This window comes from Pteropus alecto, unplaced genomic scaffold, assembly GCF_000325575.1.
Source record: "Pteropus alecto unplaced genomic scaffold, ASM32557v1 scaffold120, whole genome shotgun sequence".
Classification (NCBI taxonomy): domain Eukaryota; kingdom Metazoa; phylum Chordata; class Mammalia; order Chiroptera; family Pteropodidae; genus Pteropus; species Pteropus alecto.
Window position 1 is genome coordinate 874,600 of NW_006430061.1, and position 9,409 is coordinate 884,008.

General features: G+C 42.4%; 1 non-coding gene across 1 annotated transcript; it reads left to right on the top strand.

Annotated features, from left to right (window-relative positions):
• Positions 1–8,181: 8,181 nt before the first annotated feature.
• Positions 8,182–8,300, top strand: LOC112479380. Its single transcript, XR_003046173.1, has one exon. It is a non-coding gene; the product is annotated as a 5S ribosomal RNA (ribosomal RNA).
• The last annotated feature ends 1,109 nt before the right edge of the window (positions 8,301–9,409 follow it).

The following is a 9,409-nucleotide window of genomic DNA, read 5'->3' on the forward strand; positions in this document are numbered from 1 at the left end:
TGAAAAATAAATAAGAGATTGTAAACTGATAAAGTCCTTGCAATCTGTGAGGTCAACTAAGGGTTGCCCCACCTAAAAAATAAAAAATAAATATTATTGAGGTCTTACACTTTCCATACATAACTCTATTATAATTGATGCTTCCAGAAGTTATTTTTTTCTTATTACGGAAACAATGCTTATTTGATTGCAGAAAATTTGGAAAATACAGGGGAAAAGCACAGAGAGAAAAAGTAAAAATTATACCAATTATTCCTCCATTTAGAGGTAACCAACCAGTCTTTGTGACTGTTTGCATGTATACACTGCTAGTCTTTCTTTTCTCAAGTATATAGCACATTATCTCTCACCATAAATTGGGATCATACATATACAGGCACCCTTTCTTTCCCCTTTTTACTTAAAAAAAATCCCATGAACGTGTGTCATGACATGAAGTTTTCCTTTGAGACATGATTAAATAATAATTTACGCGAAACTTATGTAACATAAAATTAAGCATTTTAAAGTGAACGATTCAGTGGCATTTAATACATTAACAGTGTTGTGCAATCAGCACCTCTATCTAGTTCCAAAACAGTTCTCTTACTCGAAAGTCAAATTCCTTACCCATTTAAGCAGTTTCTCCCAATTTCCTCAGCCTCTGGAGACAAACCAATCTGCATTCTGTTCCTATAGATTTACCTATTCTGAATATTTCATGTATATGAAATCATACGGGAGACTTTTTAAAGGCTGCAGGGTATGCTTTTATTGATCTCTTTGAACAGGCCCTGGGTGGTCTTCAGCATGAGGTCCCACCATTTAGGAGCTGGAGTTCTGTCATATGGACGCACCATATTTATCTAATCCCTTGTTTTTGGACACCGGTGGTTTCTAGTTTTTTAATGCTGCATAAGTAATAATACGTAGAACATCTTTGTGCCTAAATTTCTTTTTGTTCTTTGGATTAGCAAGGACATGTATTCTTGAATATCCTTATGTAATCTAGTTTGCAAGAAGTTGTGAAGCGAACACTTTTTTTTGGGTTTCCTTGAATGAAACCCTCTTGTCTCCAACCTTTGGCCTCCTTGTTGTTTTTTTAACAGTCTTATGTCTTCACATCAAAGCAATTCCTTAGCTAGGATGACTAATGCATCATTAAACCCTGCAAGGTGATAATACCTCACATTACCCAAAGTTAGCATTTAAGAAGGTGGCACTTAAACCTGCCACTTCCTTTGGGATCATCTGAGCTATTTTTTGCTGAATCTTTCTGTTTTTCAGGGGTAGCGTAACTTTTATAGAGACTAGTTAAACTGCTTTTGATTATGAGTTGAAAGGGCTGGCTGATGCTTGTGGAACTTGTAACTGCCAGAGACCTCAGGTAAAGTGACTTGCTGTTTCTTGTCTCTCATCCAGGTGCAGGAAGTGCCCAAGTAAAACTGGCTGTGAGATGCTCTGTGTAGACAGATTGTGGATTAGAGCACAGCCAGGAGTAGGCTTCCCGGAGAAGCTTCAGACCTCCTGCAAAATCCAAGACTGGCAGGATATTTCTTTATCACTGTCACAGACCTGGATTAGGTGTTATTAAAATATGAGCTACCTTTGACAGTTACAGTGAGCATTGTGAGCATGGAATTATTGAAGGGTCTTATCGTGAGCATGGGATAATTGAAGGGTCATCAGCTGGTTCTGTGGAGGGTGGGAGAGAGAGGGGGAGAGGAGAAAAGAGAGGGGAGAGAAAGACAGAGATAGAAGAGAGGAGAGGGGAGGGGAGGGGAGGGAAGGAGAGGAGAGGAGAGAGAAGAGAGAGAACATATTTCTATAAACTAGATCTCTGTGTGTGATATCGTCCCTCTACTCCACTTTCTAAGTGGCTGCATGTGGTCTCTAAAATCTCTTCTTTTCTAGATGACTGGGTTCCTAACCATGCTCCAGTCATTTTAGATCCCTTGTGTGAGCTCACTAAGCTTACCTTCATTTTTGATAGCTGAGAGCAGTCCTTAAAATCCCATTCTTCCCTCTCCCCCATTTTAGAGCTTTCTGGAGGTAGTCTTTATGCTCCTTTATGGACATTATAGACTGGTGGCTCGTGTTTGACATGGCCAGGAGAAAAAAAACGTAGAAGTCTATCTAGATCAGTAACTTCTTTAAGCTTCATTGATTCTGAGCTTAAGTATATATATTATCCCCTCTATCTATGAGTAAATCATGGTCCCTCAAGTTGCCCCAGTCCAGTGGGGACAGATACATAAACAACTGTAATGTGACAAGTATCCTCATGAGGGTTTGTATGGAATGCAATAGGAACACAGATTCGGGGGGCAATCTATTTCATGGGATAGGCTCAGTAAGAAGCAACATTTGAACTGGGTCTTGAAGGATGGGTGGGAAGTTCCCATGTGGATGGGTACTGGAAGAGTATTCTGGAAAGAACCTGTCTGTCATTCCAACTATTCTTTATTTGTTCATTCATTCATTCATTCATTCAGCAAATCTCTCCTCTTAGCCTGCCGCAGTCTAGGCCCTGTGGTTTGTTAGGAGTTTAGATTTTCTTTGTGCCTAGCATAGTGCTTTGTATACAATCGTTGTTTGGGAAATATTTGAGTAAACCCCCAAAAAAAAATCCATGTGATATGGGAAGTGAAAATCACTCTGACATTTGTAGAAACTGACGTTTAAATAAAGCGTGAGACCACTGTAAGATGTGTAGTTAATATTTTAATTTAGTGCCCTTCCCAGTTTTTATTTAGTTCCCTTCCCAAGAAATATATTTGGAGAATTTCAGTGATCTTTCAAATAATTACAGCATCCTATATTATCACTTTTGATTCTGTGCTCTGATAGTGCTGGATAATAGAACATTCATGGTAATGTTTTTATTTTATGTTTTTATTGTTGTTGTTGTTGTTGTTGTTCCTGTTTAACAAAATATATAAGGCCAGAAACCCTGCAAAACCTTCTTAACTTGTGGAATCTTCTCATACGTTGTGTTCAGTTTGCTTCTTACCCAGTGATGTTCTTTTTGACTCCTTGATTCAATTTAGCTTCCTGTGGGTCTGAGAGGGTCAGTTCCTGAACTTCATATAAGTTTCTCTTTGGTGAGTCAACTTTCTAATCATGATAAAGACCAAATTATTCTTTTATAAACATGGTGCAATTTGTCACATTCCCATCTTACCAGTTTCTTGAGGGGGAAGAGAAAGAAAAACATAAGCACCCTTAAAATCTGCTTTATATTTTCCTACAGAGTAAATAATAGACTTTTCATTTATTTGAACAACAAAAGTAAAATAAACACAAACTAGGAAAACATTGTCCTTTCAACCAGGTAAATTTACCTTTAGCAGGTAGCTTAAGTTGTGTTTTTAAATGCAGTACTATTTATTCAGACATTAAAAGTTAACCAGTAAAGGGCTTTAATGTAAACTTTGTCAGTGTAAGTTCTTCTATTTCATTACAAAAATATGTAGAGCATAAAAAGAAATCTTATATTTCAAACATGTACCAAGGGTCTTAGTGTATTACCATTCTGAAAAGCTCTGGTCCTCACTATTTGGTCTAGCTTATTTAATTTTTAAATCGGGATGGTGTACATAATTGTTCTTATTCTTTTATTTTTGCACAAAATTTTAGAACATTAAGGTTTCATGTAGATTACGGTCACTGTAGCACTCACAAAAGAACTTTCTTTGGTTTCTTCATACTGTTTCTTACATTTATTTAGTTAATCAACCAATACAAGGCATTTAGCTGATTGCTGTGAAGAAGACCAAGGTTTAACACTGGTCTATGAGAATATGTAATCCAGTGGCATTTAATAGTATCATCTCCATGACTCTACTTATACTTTTTCCTCTGCTTAGAATGCCCTTTCTTTGTCCCTTAATCCTTAGCCTTCATGGCTCAAACCTCCATGAAACTTTCCCTGACTTCCCTATATCATTTAGGGCACTGGATCCCCAACCCTGGGCTATAGATTCTTTGAGGGGAATCTCAGAATTATTGCAGTGGGTCATCTCTGTAATACATCTCTGCAAAACATCTCTGGGCCTCGATTTCTGCATTATACGGATATATTTATTAGAAAGTATCTACTTTGTAAGGTAAGGATTAAGTGAGATAATCCGAGTAAATCCCTTAACCCAGAGCCTGATGCATGCTAAGTGCTCAATAAAATGCACCACTATTATTATTGTCTTCATCATCATGTGTCCTCTCTCAGACAAAATATACTTGTTGGAGGGCGTTTTCAGTCATCTATTCACTCCACCAACATTAACTGCACACCTTCCCCGTGCTAAGTGGGGAGGATGAAGTAAAACTGCAAAGTGAAACCTGGGATCCTGTCCCAGTACCCCACTTGCCAGTCGAGTGACCTTGGCCTAGTGACTTAATACCTCTGAGCTTCGACTGCTTTTATCTTTGCAATAGGGATGATAAACTTTATAAAGTTATGAAGATTCAGTGAGATAATACAGATAAATTCTTAGCATAGCGTCTGGCACATAGCAAGCACTCAGTAAATGGTATTTGAAATAATAATAAAGGATGTTGGGGATCTAAATAAGACTAGTTCTCTGCTCTCAGCTTTGAGGGGGAGGCAGGCATAAAACAGATGAGGTCATGCAGTAGTTGGGGAAATGTGAACAGGGAGGTGGGATGAGGGGTGGGGTGGGCAGGAGACATTTGATCTGGGGCTTGAAAGCCTGGGAGCAAGCAAGGGTGGTGAGTCAAGGAAAGATGTTTGGAAGAAGGTGTTCCACGCAGAGTAGCAGCCCTGTGTGCATTGGCCTGGAGGTGCGAAAGTCTTGGGTTGAGGGAATGGTGATGGTGTGTGGCTGAGGATAGGTGTATGAGGCTAAGGTGTGTGAGGCTCGATTACCTGTGGAGCCACCACAGCAGGCTAGGCCGAATAGGTACTCGAGCACTAGATTGGGCCTCATGGACCTTGCTTAAGAGTTGGGACTTTATTCTGTATCTAGCAGAGGTTTTCTTTTATGAAAAAAAAAAATGTATCTGATTTTCCCAAAGAAGAGGAAAGTAGAGAAATCTCTCCTGTGGATATGCACAGCCTCCTTGATCCCCTGGCAGCCTGGAGTTGCCCCTCACATCCCTTTCTGTCCAGCTCCCTGGGACATTGGGGGACAGCTTTGCACCAGGAAGATAGATCCCTGACACCTTCTCCAGAGTGGGCATCTCTTCCCATCATTTTGGGGTGGGAGTTCCTCCATTCTTTTGAGTGCTACTCCGTCTTAACCTGAGATTTCACCTGTAATGGTAGTCCTGGCCATGCCCATTAGTTCTCCATTTTTCTCATCTCACAGATTCTAGGCCCTGGTTTATAGCAAAAGGGAAAAACCCTTCTCAGCTCCTGGAAAATCCTTCTCAGTTCTCTGCTCTCCCTCCCTTTTCTGTGGCCCTCTTTTGTTCTCTCTCTCTTTCCATTTGCTGTTTGAGATCTGCTTGGATTTCAGCTCACCAAGTGCAAAGGCTCCTGTCAGGCCTAATTCTCCTCACTCTGTAGAGTTTTACTTTCTTAACAAGTCTCTTTCTCAAAACCTTGTCTTGGCTGTTCTGTCTCTTACCTGCCCTCCATCCTCCTATCTCCAGTTTGGTTTCTTTTCCTCCTCTGAATTTCTGTGGCTCATGATCTCTGTACTCTGATAGACCTTGCTATTTTCTTTCTTATACTTTGGTTGACTTTGGTGATTTATATTCATGTCTTTTAACTTCCATGCTATGCTCTCAGGGAAAGATCTGATCCTTACTTCTCTTCTTTATTCCTCTAAATGCCTAGTATAGGCTTATAGTAGGCATTCAGACATTGGAATAAATGAATGCTTTGGATTTGTTGTAAGTTATCTGCTTAGCGATATTTCTCAAAATATTTTCCACAGACCATCTGCATGAGATTGATGTGTGTATGATGGGGTGCTTGTTAAAAATGTAGGTTTCAGAGCCCCAGCTATATTTACTGAACCAGAACCTCTGAAGTCTACATTTCTGACAAGCACACTGCCCCCACTCCCCACCTAGGTGATCTTATTCACATTGAAATCTGAGAACTCCTGGTTTAAGGGACAAGAGCCAACCTTATAAATGCATTTCAGCTGCTCAGCATCACGTGTCTTCTACATGAGGCCTGGGAGGTGAGCAGGATCCCTGCCCACCCCTTCCCACCTGCAAGGGAGATGGTGCCTAGGGAGGAAGGCATGGCTTTTGTGCTGTGGCCAGTGGGAGGGGAGCACAAAGGATTTGAGGGGTTTGTCCATCCTAAAGTGGATAGACAAACAAGGCTTTCTAAGTAGAGATAGGGAGAGAGTAAAGAAAGGAGGAGTCGGGGGACTTTCTGGGAAGAGGAACCAATATAAGCAAGGCGTGAAGGTGAGAAATCCAGAGTGTAGGAATGACAAGGGGTGGAAATACATGAAGGGGAAGCAGAGGAAGAAAGACTCAGGTCACAAGGGCTTGAACGCCCTGCTTCCTGCCCTAAAGATGATACTAATGAGCTGGAGGGTAGGCATCTGTGTGGATATGTCACCCGCTGGGCCTGCTATGTTGCGGATGTCCCTGGGGAATGGGAGTTGGGGAAGGGCTTTGTTGAGAGGGCTGGGGGAATCCTGGAGCTTATGATCAAGTCCTAAAATACTTCCACCCATGTCTGATGTGAGAAAGTATCTTCTCATTTCAAGTTCCTGTGGTTCCCCCCACCGCCCCACCCCACAATATTCTCCAGCTCCTGTGAACTTGCTGGAGAGGCTGGTGTGTGTGTGTGTGTATCCCTCCTTAATCTTCCCTCACAGCTCACCCAGCATCCGTACCTATGTGTGATGTATGTATGAATGTGCGAACATATGCATTTGTGCAGATACTGTCTTGTCTGTCCTCTTTTCTTCCTCATTATTATGACTTGTCACCTTCCTGGTGTGAGGAAAATGGAGGGTGAGGCAGTGCAGGACATTCTGATACATTTGGTTGTGTTTTTACAACCCACTAGTTGAGAAAATAGTAGCCTATTCAGTGGTCACCACAGGGCCTTACAGTTGCTACGGCTCCCCAGGTCCTGTGGGACCCAGGTGTCTGTATTCTTTTCTAGCTCTAGGGGGGAGCTTGCTGATGCTGAGGGAACTGCATCTTGGAGCCATCAGTCCAGATAACCCAATCACCCTACCCTTTCATCCAGAGATTAGGGGCCTCCGAATTCTTCAGCAGGGATGGGGATTTTTAAACTTGAGAATGACTCCTTCTTCCTCCACTTTGATCAGTAGAGAGGAAAATACTTTCAGCAGAGAGGTGGTGAGGGAATGTTCCCCCAGGTCTTCTCTCTGTGGTGGGTGAGTGTAGCCAGAGCCCAAGTCTAGCAGAATGCTCATTAAGACTCACAGCAAGTTGGGACCTGTCAGTAATGAGTCCTCTTTGCTATTTCTACAGAAATTTCACTTCAGTGCCTGATTTGCCTTCAAATACCCTGATTTGCCATTCTAATTAGGCACTGAAGTTGGGCTTTGTGGGCAGATTTGTGGCACCCTCTGTGTATCCCGGTTCTTTGAACCTCTTGCGAGACACTTGAAGTGAAATTCTTTGAACACATCAAAAATGTCAACACAAGCAAACAAAAATCCCAGTGATTCCCGAACCCTAAAAATATTCAGTGTCCAATTTCAAAGTTCCTATCTCTCCCTTACTTTAAGGTTGATGTGATCCTGCATTGTGATATGAAGTGAGGAAGGAGAGTTTCATCTTTAAGTGGGGGGATCTCAGGGTTGGGGCTCTGGCAGCTGCGGGTACCCAGGCCTCTTCAGGGCTGGTTATCCAGTGACTAGGCTGTTTGGGAGAAGGCGCGAAGAGAAAACTCAGACGCCTCAGCTTCGGGCTGACAGGACACAGGGTGCCAGCTCCCCTGGCTGACTTTGCCCGCCTTTGGGTTTCTAGCAAGATGAGGGCTATGAGATCGAGCCAAGAGGTGCCCTGATAGAGAAGAGTGTGGGTGGTGCCACAGGCAGTTCCTGCTGCCCCCGTGAGGAGGACTCGGGAAAGTCAGGAACTCTGTGGTTGGTGGAGCCTCTGGCTTCCCCTGAATGAGGAGGCTGAGGAAGCCACAGTGGAAGGCATCTGGCTGGTTCCTATCTGTGGCTCATTCGGGAGCAGACTGAAATTGTGAGGCAGAGAATATTTTTTCCCTTAAAAACAAAATCTGTCTATGGCCATGCTACCCTGAACAAGCTCGATCCCGTCTGATCTCGGAAGCTAAGCAGGGTCGGGCCTGGTTAGTACTTGGATGGGAGACCACCTAGGAAGACCAGGTGCTGTAGGTGTAAAAATTTTAAAAATAAGGGATTGTAAACTGACGAGGTCCTTGCAGTCTGTGAGGTCAACCAAGGGTTGCCTTGCCTAAAAATTTTTTTAAAAAAACGGAACAAAATAAAAAAACAACAAAAAATAAAACTCAAAGCACCAGTGACCTAAATGAGAAAGCAAAGCTGTAACGTCCTTCAAGGCCAGAGAGTGAAACTAGGAGACTTTGTAGGACTTTTGTTCCTGATCAGGTCCCTACCGGGCCCATAGTCCAGCCTTCTCCTAGGCCCAGATCCCTGTTTCTTTTGAAACTCCTTTTAATGTGGCCTTTGCTGCATTCAAGTATTGTGGCTTCTTCCCTTCAGATCTACTGTCTGTAGGGCCTCCTAACTTCCACTTCCACCCCATGTCACTTTGCAACCCCTTACTTCCAGAGAGTATAAGATTCTCCTGGACCGAAGTTTTTATTTTATCCTGTCCTTCCTTAGAAACCTTATGGAGCTTCCATTTATCTAGCTGATAAAGTCCCTCCCCTTCTATCAGGCTTGTGTCCATCTTTCCTTCCTTCCCTGCCTGCCTCCCTCCTTCCCTTCTTTCCTTCCTTCCTTCCTTCCTTCCTTCCTTCCTTCCTTCCTTCCTTCTTTCCTTCCATCCATCCATCCATCCATCCATCTTTCCATCCATTCAGCCATCCATCTGCCCATCTAACATTTACCAAGCACTACAGGGCTTTGTGAACTCCCTGGGCACAGAGATACATGACAGAAGTTTAATCCTTAAGGCACTCTCAGGCTGTTGGAAAAGGCAGACAGCAGTCAAGTAGGGAGCAAGTTTGGTGGGCCGTGAGATAACAGAGGAGAAACACTTGTATAAAGATGGTCTGGATCTGTTAATGGTCATCTAGTATTTGTAAGGTCAGAACACACTAGATGCTGGAAAGAAAACTAGTGATTTTTAGTATTAGGAGGAATAATAGTGAAACTTTCCCATTGTACAGTCGTACTTCAAATTAGTCTTAATTCAAAATATTAACTTCTGAGCCTCAACATCCTCATCTGTAAATTGGGTAAGGCATAATAATAGCACTGACCTCATAGGATTGTTGTTAAGAGTTAAATGAGATAACATA